Raw genomic sequence first — 20,326 nt, forward strand, 5'->3', positions numbered from 1 at the left:
CAGTACCACCAGTGCCAGCACCACGCACCAGGCCTTCAGTGCGTCCTGCCTGTTCAGCGCAGCCAGAGCCTTTCTCCTCTCCAGCGCTGCCGGAGCCTCCCGCCTGTTTAGTGCAGCCAGAGCCTTCCTCCTTTACAGCGCTGCCGGAGTCTCCCGCCTATCTAGCGCTGCCAGAGCCTTCCTCATCTCCAGTGCTGCCGGAGTCTCCCGCCTGTTCAGCGCAGCCAGAGCCTTCCTCCTCTACAGCGCTGCTGGAGTCTCCTGCCTGTTCAGTGCAGCTAGAGCTGCCAGCCTGCATGGAGCAGCCAGAGATGTCAGTCTGCATGGAGCAGCCAGAGCTGCCAGTCTGCATGGAGCAGCCAGAGCTGCCAGTCTGCATGGAGCAGCCAGAGATGTCAGTCTGCATGGAGCAGCCAGAGCTGCCAGTCTGCATGGAGCAGCCAGAGCTGCCAGTCTGCATGGAGCAGCCAGAGCTGCCAGTCTGCCAGTCTGCATGGAGCAGCCAGAGCTGTCAGTCTGCATGGAGCAGCCAGAGCTGCCCGTGTGCATGGAGCAGCCAGAGCTGCCAGTCTGCATGGAGCAGCCAGAACTGCCAGTCTGCATGGAGCAGCCAGAGCTGCCAGTCTGCATGAAGCAGCCAGAGCTGTCAGTCTGCAAGGAGCTGTCAGTCTGCAAGGAGCTGTCAGTCTGCAAGGAGCTGTCAGTCTGCAAGGAGCTGTCAGTCTGCAAGGAGCCGCCAGAGCTGCCAGTCTGTAAGAAGCCGCCAGAGCTGTCAGCCTACATGGAGCAGCCAGAGCCGCCAGTCAGCATAGAGCAGCCAGATCTGTCAGTCTGCCAGGATCCGCCAGATGCCCACCCGGACCCCCCCTATTGTAGCTTGTTATATATATTTTTTGTTGCGGTAAATGCGCTGTGATTAGTTCATATTGCGAGCCCTCATTTTGTAATTAATTTTTTTATTTTATTTTACCTTTATTTTACTAGGCAAGTCACTTAAGAACAAATTCTTATTTTCAATGACGGCCTAGGAACAGTGGGTGGAAGGAACTGCCTGTTCAAGGGCAGAACGACAGGTTTTGTACCTTGTCAGCTCGGGGATTTGAACTATATAATATAATAATAATAATATACGCCATTTAGCAGACGCTTTTATCCAAAGCGACTTACAGTCATGTGTGCATACATTCTACGTATTGGTGGTCCCGGGAATCGAACCCACTACCCTGGCGTTACAAGCGCCATGCTCTACCAACTGAGCTACACGTAGACTGACGTGTAGCTCAACCTTTCGGTTACTAGTCCAATGCTCTAACCACTAGGCTACCCTGCCGCCCCAAACATATTTCAGACAATTTAATACAGTGATTTTTGACGCGATTTGACTGTTTTATGCTGAAATATTGCGGTGATTGATTTACATTTGCAAGCTATCGCATAATATGCGGGAAATTGTTGATTTTGCACAACAACAACAACAAAAAGGTGAAATCACAGAATCCTGGAGGGACTGTGTAGTGAGGGTATATTATCATGTTACTATTATGAATTATGACGCACTATACATGTCAAATACGTGTACAAGTCAATAAAACAAAGCATTGTAAATGCCCTTATAACATGTTATTTAAAATGTTACTTACATTCTTCTACTTTCATACATGTTTTGCTTCATTGTTGTTTAGTTAGGCACTGATACGTTTGATGATGCAGTATGCCACATTGGCCAGAGTGGGGCTCTGGCTTACCAGAGAGAGCTTGTTCAGCACAGCACCATAATAATGCCATGTCTTTCTCTCAGGGCATTCATTGCACGTTGGCCTAGTTTATAAAAGTGAGTTCAAGGATATGGGTCAGAGTGTGTTTTCTTAGTCTAGTTGGGAATTTGCCAATAGCCCAGCTGCAGGGTTCTTTTCAGCTTTTTGAGAAATCAGGTGACCAAGCCTGACTGGCTGGGGAAAAAATCAGGTGACCAAGCCTGACTGGCTCAATATAAAAGCGCCATACCAACACCCCAGCCTTGCACACAGCGGTTTCTATGGAGACATGGTTGGAAGAAGGGAGCACTACCAGAATGAATGAGCTACACACTGAAGCGCACAGTCTCAAGAAAATGACTGTTCCTACCGGAGTCTTTGCCTCTGGCTGTATTGAGTGCAATGACGTTTTACTTACCAATTTATAGTTTTGTATTGGATTTGTCCTCATGCGTAGGTTAATTGAGGTAGGTGAGTGTATGGATTAAACAAATGAAAAACGACTCCTTCCCACAGACACATCAATAATGTCAAATCAAATGTGACAGATGAATTACAACCGGTGTTTTAACAGTGATGCCAATTTAGCAATTTTGTTGCTAGATTTAGCTCTAAATGACACGACAACGATTTTCTCTGTCACACACTCAGTCACAACACACGTCAGCAGCAGGCGCTCAGCTCATGCACAGGCTGCAGCAGGCCAGCTGCAATTTCAGCAAATTGCTAATCATTGTTGGCTGACTGCAGCAGCAGTAGTATGCGTTCGACGAGACAAACCCAATGAATATAGTTGGTCACGAATGTTTGATCTTGAACAGAACTTACAACATCAATCAACATGTCTCAATCAAAATTGTAGAGAAAAGAGTGGGAGTCTGTACCTGAATTGAAAGGGTTGCTGAAGCCAGTAACTGGGGATGATTGTCTGGCATACTGTGCGTACTGCAAATCAGATATGCCTATATTACCACAGTTGGTTAAGAAAGTGGATAACTGCAAAAGCGTAGAAGCTACTATGGCATTGGCCATTAGCGGAGCATTGTTCGCTGCTAGCATGCCACCATTTATAGTAGGGCTTGCAAAGCTGCCTTTTCAGATTCTGTGGCAGGAACAAACTTACAAATGCACCCTATCAAGTGCACAGGAATGATTAGGGGAGTACTGGCTCCTTATTTTCTCAGAAGACTAACATCAGATGTGGGGAGATGAGAAGTTCAGTCTCCTTTTGGATGAGTCCACTGATGTCAGTGTCTAGAAATACCTGGATTTGGTGATTCGGTATTTCAGTGCTAAAATAAAATAACCGTTGTGTCCACATTTCTCGGGCTGGTTGAATTGGAGAGGGGGGCAATGCCAGATCAATAGCAAAGGCAGTAGCTGAGTTTCTTGAGAAGTGTAACCTTAAAAACGAGAATCTTCAGGGTATTGGCACTGATAATGTTGCACAACATTTGAAAGGAAGAATATGCATTGCCCAATTTGCTACTAATCCGCTGTGTGTGCCATTCACTGTGTGTGCCATCCGCTGTGCGTGCCATCCGCTGTGTGTGTGCCATCCGCTGTGTGTGCCATCCGCTGTGTGTGTGCCATCTGCTGTGCGTGCCATCCGCTGTGCGTGCCATCTGCTGTGCGTGCCATCCACGGTCTGTGCCATCCGCTGTGTGTGTGCCATCCGCTGTGTGTGTGCCATCCGCTGTGTGTGTGCCGTCCGCTGTGTGTGTGCCATTCGCTGTGCGTGCCATCTGATGTGCGTGCCATCCGCTCTCTGTGCCATCCGCTGTCTGTGCCATCCGCTGTCTGTGCCATCCGCTGTCTGTGCCATCCGCTGTCTGTGCAGCATCCAAAGACACCATCCCTAGGAGTGTTGAGTACTTAATCAGGGAAACCTACAACTGGTTTTCTATTTCCCCAAAAACATTACAGTGCGTACAAAGTGGTGTATTCCACCATTAATTGTGGCCAGAAACCCCTGCAGATCACCAAAGTGTGTGCCACACGCTGGCTATCGATTGAGGCTGCGGTAACTCGTATATTGGGCCAGTGGGAAGAACTGAAACTCCACTTTGAGCTGACCAATGCCAGTGAGCATTGCTACATGGTGGTTGTGCTCCACGCCAGGTACATGGAAAAGACCAACTATGTCTACCTGACATTCTTGAAATCAATCCTGTCTGACGTACAAGTTGCAGTGAAGTTATTTGAGTGAGGAGCAAACAGATCCTGTCAAGTTTTTGGACAATCTGGTACAACTCTTAACATCAAATTTGCAGCAGAGTAGTCAACCTTATGGCAAAAATGGATGTCCTGAAAGATGCCATTGATGGACATCTCAGTCCATCACCATACCTTCAGTACCTTTTCGAGAGCACGGTGTACCAACTCAGTCTTGCGCCAGAGGACAAAAAGGTCATTCGGAGACAGTGCATCAACTACATTGTTGCTTTAAGCAAGGAGCTGCAAGCAAGGCTCCCAGACAACCTTGAAGCCTTGTGAAACATGGCCTTGTTCCGTGTTAAGGAAACACTAAAGCACAATAAAGACACCACTGAAATTATTAAAGTAGCTGAGCTACTGAAGTACCAGCCTCAAACAAGTGATAAAATTGTTTCCCAATTGAGAAACATCCATCTGTTTAGGTGGGACTCAACTGAAAATACAGTCGGGTTTTGAAGTGAATAACTACACGGACTCTTCCGGGTCAAATCCTTATGAGGAACTGTGCAAAGCTGCACTCGCTGCCCTCTCCTTGCCACACTCACATGTGGAGGTTGAACGGCTGTTCAGCCAAATGAGTGTGTTCAAGTCACAGTTAAGAAATAGAATGTCACTGCACACTCTCAACTCCATACTCCTGGTGCGGTATGGACTGAAGCTGGCTGGTGATACCCGTTACCAGCATAAACTACCATTTGTATTTTTTTGTATACCTTTGACTATTGGATGTTCTTATAGGCACTATAGTATTGCCAGCCTAATCCCGGGAGTTTCTAGGCTTGAAGTCATAAGCAGCGCTGTGCTTCAAGCATTGCTAAGAGCTACTGGCAAACGCAGGAAAGTGTTTGAATGAATGAATGCTTACGAGCCTGCTGCTGCCTACCACCGCTCAGTCAGACTGCACTATCAAATCACACTTAATAATAATAATAATAATAAACACAGAAATACAAGCCTTTGGTCATTTATATGGTCAAATCCGGAAACAATCATTTCTAAAACACTTTCGGGTGGCATCCCGAAGTCTAAATATTGCTGTTACATTGCACAACTCTTAATGTTATGGTCATAATTATGTAAAATTCTGGAAAATGTATTATGGTCTTCACACAGTTCGCAATGAGCCAGGCCCAAACTGTTGCATATACCCTGACTCTACTCGCACTGAACACTAAAGAAGTGACACAATTTTCCTAGTTAATATTGCCTGCGAACATGAATTTCTTTTAACTAAATATGCAGGTTTAAAAATATATACTTCTGTGTGTTGATTTTAAGAAATACAGTGATGTTCATGGTTAGATACATTTGTGCAACGATTGTGCTTTTTCCGCGAATGCGCTTTTGCTAAATCACCACCTGTTTGGGGAAGTTTAAGTAGGCTGTGATTCGATGATAAATTAACAGGCACCGCATTGATTATATGCAACGCAGGACAAGCTAGTTAATCTAGTAATATCATCAGCCATGTGTAGTTAACTAGTGATTATGTTAAGATTGGTTGTTTTTTTACAAGTTTAATGCTAGCTAGCAACTTACCTTGTCTCCTTGCAGCCTCAAGGTCCTTTTGACGCTGCACTCGCGTAACAGGTGGTCAGCCTGCCACGCAGTTTCCTCCTGGATTGCAATGTAATCGCCATAATCAGCGTCCAAGAAGTCAGATTACCGATTGTTATGAAAACTTGAAATTGGCCCTAATTGATCGGCCATTCCGATTAATCAGTCAACCTCTAGTCCGTAATAGTTTGCGAACCAAATCTGACGAGCGTCGTAGCCGGTGTAGTAGGATTCAATCTTATTCCTGTATTGACGCGTTGCCTGTTTGATGGTTCGTTGGATGGCATAGCAGGATTTCTTATAAGCATCCGGGTTAGAGTCCTGCTCCTTTAGCTCAATGCAGATGTTGCCTGTAATCCATGGCTTCTGGTCGGGGTATGTACGTACGGTCACTGTGGGGACGAAGTCATCGATGCACTTATTGATGAATCCAGTGACTGATGTGGTGTACTCCTCAATGCCATCAGGAAGAATCCCGGGAACATATTCCAGTCTGTGCTAGCAAAACAGTCCTGTAGCTTAGCAACCACGTCATCTCACCACTTCCGTAATACGATTCCTTTTTTATGGTGGTTCCACTGTGTCTTCAGGTCATAGGCGGGAAAGATGGAGTCAGGTTAAAACACACATGATTGGAATTCAAGACAGCTCCTCAGTCTTTCCTCCCATCTGACAACAGCCAACGTGAAGCACGTGGACTCCATACCCCCCTTAGCCATACCCCCTTCTAATCGGGTGCTGGCTTCCTCCCTCCATCAGTTTTATTATGAAAGGCCCCTTTGTTCCACAACACAGTGCACATGCTTTTTAATATGGGAATGGACATTTTCTGTGTTCTTCGAATTGTGTAAGTCAATTTGCATGTTTTCATTTTCATAATTGAATGAACAGGGTTTAGCAAGAACCTCTCAGCCCACATAATGTATAATGCCGTAGGCTATCCGTATTTGGACCAGGCCTATAGTGCCTAATATTATGTTGTTTAGCCAACATGATTCTGGCTAAAAAAATGTATACACAAGATATGAATAATGAGCGCTCTCTGTACGAATGAATGTCAGTAATGTCCTTGGTGCAGGTCCTTGGACCGTAAAGGCTACAGTTAGTAGGACACACAAAACAACGCAGGAGGAACAATAAGCCACTGCCCACTGCGCTCGCAGATGCGATGCTCGGCGCAACAAGTCAGCCAGCAGACATTCCATGTGCTCAGTGCTCCTCTGCCTTCGTTTTGACAACTCCGAGAACCGCTTCTCCTCTTCCAGTCTTGTCTACCTTTCCCCACGGACTTCTTTACTATCGAAGACGATGATGTGGACATTCGGCCGAATTTAGTCTTCTGTGAGTGCGCCGTGGAAATGATATACTCGACAGCATAGCTACCGGCAGCTTCCGCCACGGTAGGTGTTGTCCACGTCGAGACCACAGACATCGTCATTGAGCGGCAGATTGATTTCTGCTTCGCGTTCCTGGTACTGGATTTGCCCGTTGTTTTTGAAGAAAGACAAGTTAATTGGAAATAGGACAGACATGAGCTGACGATTAGGGAACAACTGATTCAAGTCGGACAGTAGCCTAACGTTATTATGATTATGTAATTACATAACGATCATGGGGGACGCTATCAAAATAGGTGGAGACAGGTTGGTACTTGGTCATATAAATATGTTTTTTGAATTACATAATGAAAATATTAAACACTCATGCGACTGTGCTGTGGAGTAGTCTATGCACGAATCCTATCCATTTATAACTATTTATCTTGGACAGGTCGCAGTTGTAAACGAGAACATGTTCTCAACTGGCTACTAAAGGTGAAATAAATTAAATTAAATTGTTACAAAGGAAACTAAAAACGTGAAAACTGCTAAGGCATTCTTCTGTGCCAACTTGAACAGTTTATTCAGAATATTGAACAAGGTGCATAGAGCGATAGCGTTCAGTGTGTTAACAATACGACGTCACATCGACTGTACGGTTCTCACACGGTCGTGTCTATTTCGGGGTATGGAAACGTATCACCCAGTATGTGATGTTCCACCCGTGGGTCTGCAAGTTATGTAGTTGGGGTATAATGATTAGTTTACCTCACAGCACCTTGTACATTTAGTGTCTGTCTGAAAAGTGACGACACGCATGTTCTAATTATAAGACAGATCATAGTAACGAGACACTACTATCAGACATCATCAGTAACAGACCATGGTTAGTAACGAGACACTATCAGACATCATCAGTAACAGACCGTGGTTAGTAACGAGACACTATCAGACATCATCAGTAACAGACCGTGGTTAGTAACGAGACACACTACTATCAGACATCATCAGTAACAGACCATGGTTAGTAACGAGACACTATCAGACATCATCAGTAACAGACCGTGGTTAGTAACGAGACACACTACTATCAGACATCATCAGTAACAGACCATGGTTAGTAACGAGACACTATCAGACATCATCAGTAACAGACCGTGGTTAGTAACGAGACACACTACTATCAGACATCATCAGTTACAGACAGTGGTTAGTAACGAGACACACTACTATCAGACATCATCAGTAACAGACCGTACAGACACTATCAGTCATCAGGTTAGTAACGAGACACACTACTATCAGACATCATCAGTTACAGACAGTGGTTAGTAACGAGACACTATCAGACATCATCAGTAACAGACAGTGGTTAGTAACGAGACACACTACTATCAGACATCATCAGTAACAGACAGTGGTTAGTAACGAGACACTATCAGACATCATCAGTAACAGACAGTGGTTAGTAACGAGACACACTACTATCAGACATCATCAGTTACAGACAGTGGTTAGTAACGAGACACACTACTATCAGACATCATCAGTAACAGACCATGGTTAGTAACGAGACACTATCAGACATCATCAGTAACAGACCGTGGTTAGTAACGAGACACACTACTATCAGACATCATCAGTTACAGACAGTGGTTAGTAACGAGACACACTACTATCAGACATCATCAGTAACAGACCATGGTTAGTAACGAGACACACTACTATCAGACATCATCAGTTACAGACAGTGGTTAGTAACGAGACACACTACTATCAGACATCATCAGTAACAGACCGTGGTTAGTAACGAGACACTATCAGACATCATCAGTAACAGACCATGGTTAGTAACGAGACACACTACTATCAGACATCATCAGTAACAGACAGTGGTTAGTAACGAGACACACTACTATCAGACATCATCAGTTACAGACCGTGGTTAGTAACGAGACACACTACTATCAGACATCATCAGTAACAGACAGTGGTTAGTAACGAGACACTATCAGACATCATCAGTAACAGACAGTGGTTAGTAACGAGACACTATCAGACATCATCAGTAACAGACCGTGGTTAGTAACGAGACACACTACTATCAGACATCATCAGTTACAGACCGTGGTTAGTAACGAGACACACTACTATCAGACAGATCATCAGTTACAGACAGTGGTTAGTAACGAGACACACTACTATCAAGACATCATCAGTTACAGACAGTGGTTAGTAACGAGACACACTACTATCAGACATCATCAGTTACAGACAGTGGTTAGTAACGAGACACCCTACTATCAGACATCATCAGTAACAGACCGTGGTTAGTAACGAGACACACTACTATCAGACAGATCATCAGTTACAGACAGTGGTTAGTAACGAGACACACACTATCAGACATCATCAGTTACAGACAGTGGTTAGTAACGAGACACACTACTATCAGACATCATCAGTTACAGACAGTGGTTAGTAACGAGACACACTACTATCAGACATCATCAGTTACAGACAGTGGTTAGTAACGAGACACACTACTATCAGACATCATCAGTAACAGACAGTGGTTAGTAACGAGACACACTACTATCAGACATCATCAGTAACAGACAGTGGTTAGTAACGAGACACACTACTATCAGACATCATCAGTTACAGACAGTGGTTAGTAACGAGACACACTACTATCAGACATCATCAGTTACAGACCGTGGTTAGTAACGAGACACACTACTATCAGACATCATCAGTTACAGACAGTGGTTAGTAACGAGACACACTACTATCAGACATCATCAGTTACAGACAGTGGTTAGTAACGAGACACACTACTATCAGACATCATCAGTTACAGACAGTGGTTAGTAACGAGACACACTACTATCAGACATCATCAGTAACAGACCGTGGTTAGTAACGAGACACACTACTATCAGACATCATCAGTTACAGACAGTGGTTAGTAACGAGACACACTACTATCAGACATCATCAGTAACAGACAGTGGTTAGTAACGAGACACACTACTATCAGACATCATCAGTAACAGACAGTGGTTAGTAACGAGACACACTACTATCAGACATCATCAGTAACAGACAGTGACATCATCAGTTACAGACAGTGGTTAGTAACGGACACACTAAAACATCATCAGTAACAGACAGAAAAAGCACACTACTATCAGACATCATCAGTAACAGACAGTGATAATTGACACACTACTTCAGACATCATAGTAACAGACTGTTAGTTCATGACACACTACTATCAGACATCATCAGTTACAGACAGTGGTTAAAGAGACAGACAGTATCAGACATCATCACAGACAGTGGTTATACAGACACACTACTATCAGACATCAGTCACACTTAACAGACAGTGGTTACAGGCCTACAGACAGTGGTTAGAAGAGACACACTACTATCAGACATCATCAGTAACAGACAGTGGTTAGTAACGAGACACACTACTATCAGACATCATCAGTAACAGACAGTGGTTAAAGGACAGACTACAGTCATCAGTAACAGACAGTGGTTAGTAACCACACTACTATCAGACATCATCAGTAACAGACAGTGGTTATAACAGACACACTACTATCAGACATCATCAGTAACAGACAGTGGTTAGTACAGACACACTAAAGGCATCATCAGTTACAGACAGTAAGAAGACACACTACTATCAGACATCATCAGTTACAGACAGTGGTTAGACAGACACACTACTAGACATCATCAGTAACAGACAGTGGTTATACAGACACTACTATCAGACATCATCAGTAACAGACAGTGGTTAGTAACGAGACACACTACTATCAGACATCATCAGTAACAGACAGTGGTTAGTAACGAGACACACTACTATCAGACATCATCAGTAACAGACAGTGACTTGCGTGGGTAAAATCAATGGGAAAGCCAGAAAAAAGCCATATTGCAACCTATGTATTGTGATAATTGCGCTCTATAACCTGTTAGTTCATGTGCGTTGACACCGTGATATACAGGCCTAAAGGCAGAGACAGTAAGAAGACACCGTGATATACAGGCCTAAAGGCAGAGACAGTAAGAAGACACCGTGATATACAGGCCTAAAGGCAGAGACAGTAAGAAGACACCGTGATATACAGGCCTAAAGGCAGAGACAGTAAGAAGACACCGTGATATACAGGCCTAAAGGCAGAGACAGTAAGAAGACACCGTGATATACAGGCCTAAAGGCAGAGACAGTAAGAAGACACCGTGATATACAGGCCTAAAGGCAGAGACAGTAAGAAGACACCGTGATATACAGGCCTAAAGGCAGAGACAGTAAGAAGACACCGTGATATACAGGCCTAAAGGCAGAGACAGTAAGAAGACACCGTGATATACAGGCCTAAAGGCAGAGACAGTAAGAAGACACCGTGATATACAGGCCTAAAGGCAGAGACAGTAAGAAGACACCGTGATATACAGGCCTAAAGGCAGAGACAGTAAGAAGACACCGTGATATACAGGCCTAAAGGCAGAGACAGTAAGAAGACACCGTGATATACAGGCCTAAAGGCAGAGACAGTAAGAAGACACCGTGATATACAGGCCTAAAGGCAGAGACAGTAAGAAGACACCGTGATATACAGGCCTAAAGGCAGAGACAGTAAGAAGACACCGTGATATACAGGCCTAAAGGCAGAGACAGTAAGAAGACACCGTGATATACAGGCCTAAAGGCAGAGACAGTAAGAAGACACCGTGATATACAGGCCTAAAGGCAGAGACAGTAAGAAGACACCGTGATATACAGGCCTAAAGGCAGAGACAGTAAGAAGACACCGTGATATACAGGCCTAAAGGCAGAGACAGTAAGAAGACACCGTGATATACAGGCCTAAAGGCAGAGACAGTAAGAAGACACCGTGATATACAGGCCTAAAGGCAGAGACAGTAAGAAGACACCGTGATATACAGGCCTAAAGGCAGAGACAGTAAGAAGACACCGTGATATACAGGCCTAAAGGCAGAGACAGTAAGAAGACACCGTGATATACAGGCCTAAAGGCAGAGACAGTAAGAAGACACCGTGATATACAGGCCTAAAGGCAGAGACAGTAAGAAGACACCGTGATATACAGGCCTAAAGGCAGAGACAGTAAGAAGACACCGTGATATACAGGCCTAAAGGCAGAGACAGTAAGAAGACACCGTGATATACAGGCCTAAAGGCAGAGACAGTAAGAAGACACCGTGATATACAGGCCTAAAGGCAGAGACAGTAAGAAGACACCGTGATATACAGGCCTAAAGGCAGAGACAGTAAGAAGACACCGTGATATACAGGCCTAAAGGCAGAGACAGTAAGAAGACACCGTGATATACAGGCCTAAAGGCAGAGACAGTAAGAAGACACCGTGATATACAGGCCTAAAGGCAGAGACAGTAAGAAGACACCGTGATATACAGGCCTAAAGGCAGAGACAGTAAGAAGACACCTGATAGTACAGGCCTAAAGGCAGAGACAGTAACAAGACACCGTGATATACAGGCCTAAAGGCAGAGACAGTAAGAAGACACCGTTTCTGACAGGCCTAAAGGCAGAGACAGTAAACAGACACCGTGATATACAGGCCTAAAGGCAGAGAGTTACACCGTGATAGGTCACAAAGAAGACAGTAAGAGCTGCCGTGATATACAGGCCTAAAGGCAGAGACAGTAAGAAGACACCGTGATACTTCAGGCCTAAACAGTGACAGAAAATACCAAACACAATGATATACAGGCCTAATCAGACAAGTTAAATATGATGTGATATACAGGCCTAAAGGCAGAGACAGTAAGAAGACACCGTGATATACAGGCCTAAAGGCAGAGACAGTAAGAAGACACCGTGATATACAGGCCTAAAGGCAGAGACAGTAAGAAGACACCGTGATATACAGGCCTAAAGGCAGAGACAGTAAGAAGACACCGTGATATACAGGCCTAAAGGCAGAGACAGTAAGAAGACACCGTGATATACAGGCCTAAAGGCAGAGACAGTAAGGAGATACCGTGTCAGAATAAACTCAACCACACCTTTTGTTTCATTACAAAACCAGAGAGCGACACATCTGTCCAGTGAAGTCCACAAAGCATATTGCTTGTGACAAACCGTTAAAGGACCTACAGCATGGTCAAGCAAGTTAATGTTTCTGACATTTTCAGACCACTAAACAACTATTGATTCAGAACCACAGAGAGTTACTGTAGGTCACAAAGAAAACAGGAGCTGCCTCCACTATACTATACATCAACATTTCAACATCATCAAATCACCTACACTTCATCTAATACAGTGACAAAAAATACCAAACACAATTTAGTCCAATCAACAAGTTAAATATGATGTGACTTTCCATGGTGATGTTTTCTCTGTGTGTGGGGGGGGGGGGTGCGTTTGTGCAAGTAGAAAAAGATGTTGACTCACCCTACTTGTTGAGAAACACCAATGCCATCCTCCTCTCTTTCATGTTGACAAAACGGTCTATCACTCTGTCATACAGTACACACTTTTATTTGTTGTCCTAGGCTACCTGTATAAAATGTTTGCTCGCTAACCGAACTTCCATTCATGGGCAAAGTTAGCTAGTTAACATTAGCCTTCTGCATCTAGCTACATATTGAACTTCCATCCTCTCAGTCCAGGGGCACAATGTATTTTACGGTTGGATCAGAATTGCCATTATAATCAAATCAAATCAAATTGTATTAGTCACATGCAGCCGAATACAACAGGTGTAGGTAGACCTTACAGTGAAATGCTAACTTACAAGCCCCTAACCAACAATGCAGTTTAAAAATAAATACTGATTAGAATAAGAAATAAAAGTAACAAGTAATTAAAGAGCAGCAGTAAAATAACAATCACGAGTCTATATACAGGGGGTACCGGTACAGAGTCAATGTGGAGGCTATATACAGGGTGTTACGGTACAGAGTCAATGTGGAGGCTTTATACAGAGGGTACCGGTACAGAGTCGATGTGGAGGCTATATACAGGGGGTACCAGTACAGAGTCAATGTGGAGGCTATATACAGGGGGGTTACCGGTACAGAGTCAATGTGGAGGCTATATACAGGGGGTACCGGTACAGAGTCAATGTGGAGACTATATACAGGGGTACCAGTACAGAGTCAATGTGGAGACTATATACAGGGGTACCAGTACAGAGTCAATGTGGAGGCTATATACAGGGGGTACCAGTACAGAGTCAATGTGGAGGCTATATACAGGGGGTACCGGTACAGAGTCAATGTGGAGACTATATACAGGGGGTACCAGTACAGAGTCAATGTGGAGGAGCACCGGTTAGTTGAGTTATTAAAGTGACTATGCATAGATGATAACAACAGAGAGTAGCAGCGGTGTAAAAGAGGGGGCAATGCAAATAGTCTGTTTAGCCATTTGATTAGGTGTTCAGGAGTCTTATGGCTTGGGGGATAGAAGCTGTTTATAAGCCTCTTGTACCAAGATTTGGCGCTCCTGTACCGCTTGCCGTGCGTTAGCAGAGAGAACAGTCTATGACTAGGGTGGCTGGAGTCTTTGACAATTTTCAGGGCCTTCCTCTGACACTGCCTGGTATAGAGGTCCTGGATGGCAGGAAGCTTGGCCACAGTGATGTACTGGACCGTTCGCACTACCCTCTGTAGTGCCTTGCGGTCGGAGGCTGAGCAGTTGCCATACCAGGCAGTGATGCAACCAGTCAGGATGCTCTCGATGGTGCAGCTGTAGAAGCTTTTGAGGATCCGATGACCCATGCCAAATAGGTTGAATAGGTTTTGTCGTGCCCTCTTCGAGACTGTCGATGAGAATGGGGGCGTGCTCGGTCCTCTTTTTCCAGTAGTCCACAATCATTTCCTTTGTCTTGATCACATTGAGGGAGAGGTTGTTGTCCTGGCACCACACAGCCAGGTCTCTGACCACCTCCGTATAGGCTGTCTCGTTGTTGTCGGTGGTCAGGCCTAACACTGTTATGTCATTGGCAAACTTAATGATGGTGTTGGAGTTGTGCCTGGCCGTGCAGTCATGAGTAAACAGAGAGTACAGGAGGGGACTGAGCATGCACCCCTGAGGGACCCCTGTGTTGAGGATCAGCGTGGCAGATGTGTTGTTACCTACCCTTACCACCCGGGGGCGGCCCGTCAGGAAGTCCAGAACCCAGTTGCAGAGGGAGGTGTTTAGTCCCAGGGTCCTTAGCTTGTTGATGAGCTTTGAGGGCACTATTGTGTTGAACGCTGAGCTGTAGTCAATGAATAGCATTCTCACATAGGTGTTCCTTTTGTGCCGGTGGGAAAGGGCAGTGTGGAGTGCAATAGAGATTGCATCATCTGTGGATCTGTTGGGGCGGTATGCAGATTGGAGTGGGTCTATGGTTGCTGGGATAATGGTATTGATGTGAGCCATGACCAGCCTTTCAAAGCACTTCATGGCTACAGACATGAGTGCTACGGGTCGGTAGTCATTTAGGCAGGTTACCTTAGTATTCTTGGGCACAGGGACTATGGTGGTCTGCTTAAAACATGTTGGTATTACAGACGCAGACAGGGAGAGATTGAAAATGTCAGTGAAGACACTTGCCAGTTGATCAGCGCATGCTATTAGTACACGTCCTGGTAATCCGTCTGGCCCTGCCGCCTTGTGAATGTTGACCTGTTTAAAGGTCTTTACTCACATCGGCTGCAGAGAGCGTGATCACACAGTCTTCCGGAACAGCTGGTGCTCTCTTGCATTCAATGCTGTCTTAGTGCCAGCCTCAGTCTGTGGTGGTATGTAAACAGCTACGAAAAATACAGATGAAAGCCCTCTAGGTAGATAGTGTTGTCTACAGTTTATCAAGAGATGCACTACCTCAGGCAAGAACTAGTTTGAGACTTCCTATTATTTACAAAAAATACATAGTCCGCCACCCCTTGTCTTACCAGACGCTGCTGTCCTATCCTGCCGGTACAGTGTATAACCAGCCAGCTGTATGTTGATAGTGTCGTCGTTCCGCCACGACTCCGTGAAGCGTAAGATATTACAGTTTGAATGTCCCGTTGGTAGTTTAATCTTGCGCAAAGGTCATTGATTTTATTCTCCAAAGATTGCACGTTTGCTAGCAGAATGGAAGGAAGTGGGGGTTTATTCAATCGCCTACGAATTCTCAGAAGGCAGCCCACCCTCCGGCCCCTTTTTCTCGGCCTCCTCTTCACGCAAATCACGGGGATCTGGGCCTGTTCCCAAGAAAGCAGTATATCATTCACGTCAGGCTCGTCAGACTCGTTCAAGGAAAAAAATAATTCTCCCGGTCCGTGGTGAGTAAATCTCAGTCCTGATGTCCAGAAGTTATTTTCAGTCATAAGAGATGGTAGCGGCAACATGTACAAAAAAAATTAAAAATTAAAAAGATACATACAATGTGAAATAATGAACAAAAAACACAATCGGTTGGGGACACGTAACACATCAGCCTTCTTCTCCGGCGCCAATTTTATTTTAATTGTAAAAAAAAAAAAATAAAATAAAAAAATCAATGGCCTGTATGTGGAATTAAGTAAAATCACAAGTTCAAATCCATAGCTCCATCCATGGCTAATTTAGGAAATGGACAATTTTAGCTAGCTAGCTTGTCACCGGAGGACAACAACACAAGGAGATGAACTACCAGTTTCTGTCAATAAGTAAGCCTATGCTCTCGATGTGATTGGAGCGAAGCCAAATCCAAACTGGCATATACAGCTTTTTAATAGCTTCCCCTCTGATCTGATCTGTATACAGTATTATAATAGCTTCCCCTATGGTCTGATCTGTATACAGTATTATAATAGCTTCCTCTCTGATCTGATCTGTATACAGTATTATAATAGCTTCCTCTCTGATCTGATCTGTATACAGTATTATAATAGCTTCCTCTCTGATCTGATCTGTATACAGTATTATAATAGCTTCCTCTATGGTCTGATCTGTATACAGCTTTTTAATAGCTTCCCCTCTGATCTGATCTGTATACAGTATTATAATAGCTTCCTCTCTGATCTGATCTGTATACAGCTTTTTAATAGCTTCCCCTCTGATCTGATCTGTATACAGTATTATAATAGCTTCCCCTCTGATCTGATCTGTATACAGTATTATAATAGCTTCCTCTATGGTCTGATCTGTATACAGTATTATAATAGCTTCCCCTCTGATCTGATCTGTATACAGTATTATAATAGCTTCCCCTCTGATCTGATCTGTATACAGTATTATAATAGCTTCCCCTCTGATCTGATCTGTATACAGTATTATAATAGCTTCCCCTCTGATCTGATCTGTATACAGTATTATAATAGCTTCCCCTCTGATCTGATCTGTATACAGTATTATAATAGCTTCCCCTCTGATCTGATCTGTATACAGTATTATAATAGCTTCCCCTCTGATCTGATCTGTATACAGTATTATAATAGCTTCCCCTCTGATCTGATCTGTATACAGTATTATAATAGCTTCCCCTCTGATCTGATCTGTATACAGTATTATAATAGCTTCCCTCTGATCTGATCTGTATACAGTATTATAATAGCTTCCCCTCTGATCTGATCTGTATACAGTATTATAATAGCTTCCCCTCTGATCTGATCTGTATACAGTATTATAATAGCTTCCCCTCTGATCTGATCTGTATACAGTATTATAATAGCTTCCCCTCTGATCTGATCTGTATACAGTATTATAATAGCTTCCTCTATGGTCTGATCTGTATACAGTATTATAATAGCTTCCCCTCTGATCTGATCTGTATATACAGTATTATAATAGCTTCCTCTATGGTCTGATCTGTATACAGTATTATAATAGCTTCCCCTCTGATCTGATCTGTATATACAGTATTATAATAGCTTCCTCTATGGTCTGATCTGTATACAGTATTATAATAGCTTCCCCTCTGATCTGATCTGTATACAGTATTATAATAGCTTCCCCTCTGATCTGATCTGTATACAGTATTATAATAGCTTCCCCTCTGATCTGATCTGTATACAGTATTATAATAGCTTCCCCTCTGATCTGATCTGTATACAGTATTATAATAGCTTCCCCTCTGATCTGATCTGTATACAGTATTATAATAGCTTCCTCTCTGATCTGATCTGTATACAGTATTATAATAGCTTCCTCTCTGATCTGTATACAGTATTATAATAGCTTCCTCTCTGATCTGTATACAGTATTATAATAGCTTCCTCTATGATCTGATCTGTATACAGTATTATAATAGCTTCCCCTCTGATCTGATCTGTATACAGTATTATAATAGCTTCCCCTCTGATCTGATCTGTATACAGTATTATAATAGCTTCCCCTCTGGTCTGATCTGTATACAGTATTATAATAGCTTCCCCTCTGGTCTGATCTGTATACAGTATTATAATAGCTTCCCCTATGGTCTGATCTGTATACAGTATTATAATAGCTTCCCCTCTGATCTGATCTGTATACAGTATTATAATAGCTTCCTCTCTGATCTGTATACAGTATTATAATAGCTTCCTCTATGGTCTGATCTGTATACAGTATTATAATAACTTCCCCTATGGTGTGATCTGTATACAGTATTATAAAAGCTTCCTCTCTGATCTGTATACAGTATTATAATAGCTTCCTCTATGGTCTGATCAGTATCCAGTATTATAATAGCTTCCTCTCTGATCTGTATACAGTATTATAATAGCTTCCTCTCTGGTCTGATCTGTATACAGTACTATAATAGCTTCCCCTATGGTCTGATCTGTATACAGTATTATAATAGCTTCCCCTATGGTCTGATCTGTATACAGTATTATAATAGCTTCCCCTCTGATCTGTATACAGTATTATAATAGCTTCCCCTCTGATCTGATCTGTATACAGTACTATAATAGCTTCCCCTATGGTCTGATCTGTATACAGTATTATAATAGCTTCCCCTCTGATCTGTATACAGTATTATAATAGCTTCCTCTATGGTCTGATCAGTATCCAGTATTATAATAGCTTAGCTTTCATTTGACACCCATTTTGAAAGGACCCATTCACATGTTGGGTTAAATGGGTCCTTTTACATGGAAATGGCTTGGGTCATGTGATTCTCATGCAGCATTTGTGGCATAGATCTCATTTATTTATTTAACCTTTATTTAACTTGGCAAGTCAGTTAAGAACAGATTCTTATTTACAATGACGGCCTTCCCCGGCCAAACCCAGAACGGCGCTGAGCCCGTTGTACGCCACCCAATCACGGCCAGTTGTGATTCAGCCTGGATTTGAACAACGGTCTCTAGCACTGAGATGCAGTGTTTTAGACCGCTGAACCAGGGTCTGTAGTGACCCCTCTAGCACTGAGATGCAGTGTTTTAGACCGCTGAACCAGGGTCTGTAGTGACCCCTCTAGCACTGAGATGCAGTGTTTTAGACCGCTGAACCAGGGTCTGTAGTGACCCCTCTAGCACTGAGATGCAGTGTTTTAGACCGCTGAACCAGGGTCTGTAGTGACCCCTCTAGCACTGAGATGCAGTGTTTTAGACCGCTGAACCAGGGTCTGTAGTGACTCCTCTAGCACTGAGATGCAGTGCCTTAGACTGCTGCGTCACTCGGAGCCCCGATTCAAGTCATGGGACCGATATTTAAAAAAAATTGTGCATCATTATAAAAAAATATCTATAAGTAATGTTGTTGAGCTTCATAATCAATTTGAGATACTTTTGGATTAATTGGACATGATGCTGCGAAAAATGCTAATATCGGTCCCCTGACTTGAATGGGATTTGTGCCAAAAATGCTAAACTGTTAGCATGTGGAAACAGTGCCTGGGAAACTAACCAAAGCAGTGATTACAGTCATACTTTGTCCACAGACTTGGGTGACCTTTTAATAACCTTTATCATCCCTTTAAGCAATAGTGTGTGTGTTGTAGTTTGAAGTTATTTTAATTTTAATCTTCCGTCATCATGACTATGGCATCAGTAATGTCATTATTACAACACTGTAAATAGGATTTGTGAGTTCAGGTAAACGGTCTTTCTGCTTTTTTAGAAAATTATTTATTTTATATGACGGGTTTCCACGCCTAATTGCAGATCGGCCTAATACAAGTATGGTTTTACCACACATTTCACTGATTTACTGTAGATAGGTTTTGTTCCCAATGATCTCATTCTTTCCCGCCTGGATGACGTCACGTTTGCCATTGTCTCAGCACAGGTTCCCTTGTTTCAGGAACTGCGTGGTTCTTTGAGCCGTCATTGTCATAAGCCCAGGGCCATGTTTTTGTCTGCTGAATAGGAAAGAATACCGCAGCCTGCATTCCAGGTGATGTGTGTAGCCTGTATTCCAGGTGATGTGTGTAGCCTGTATTCCAGGTGACGTGTGTAGCCTGTATTCCAGGTGATGTGTGTAGCCTGTATTCCAGGTGATGTGTGTAGCCTGCATTCCAG

General features: G+C 43.5%; 1 protein-coding gene across 2 annotated transcripts in view; it reads left to right on the forward strand.

Moving 5' to 3' along the window:
* The first annotated feature begins 6,642 nt into the window (after positions 1-6,642).
* Positions 6,643-20,326, forward strand: part of LOC124037511 (GRAM domain-containing protein 2A-like) — a 70,883-nt gene continuing 57,199 nt past the window's right edge. Inside the window, exon 1 of one of the 2 annotated variants that reach the window (XM_046352286.1) lies at positions 6,643-6,928. The gene's annotated coding sequence lies outside the window, so the exon portion shown is untranslated. The remainder of the gene's footprint in view (positions 6,929-20,326) is intronic. The other variant, XM_046352287.1, reaches the window with a different exon arrangement.

This window comes from Oncorhynchus gorbuscha, linkage group LG06 (genome assembly GCF_021184085.1).
Source record: "Oncorhynchus gorbuscha isolate QuinsamMale2020 ecotype Even-year linkage group LG06, OgorEven_v1.0, whole genome shotgun sequence".
NCBI lineage: Eukaryota > Metazoa > Chordata > Actinopteri > Salmoniformes > Salmonidae > Oncorhynchus > Oncorhynchus gorbuscha.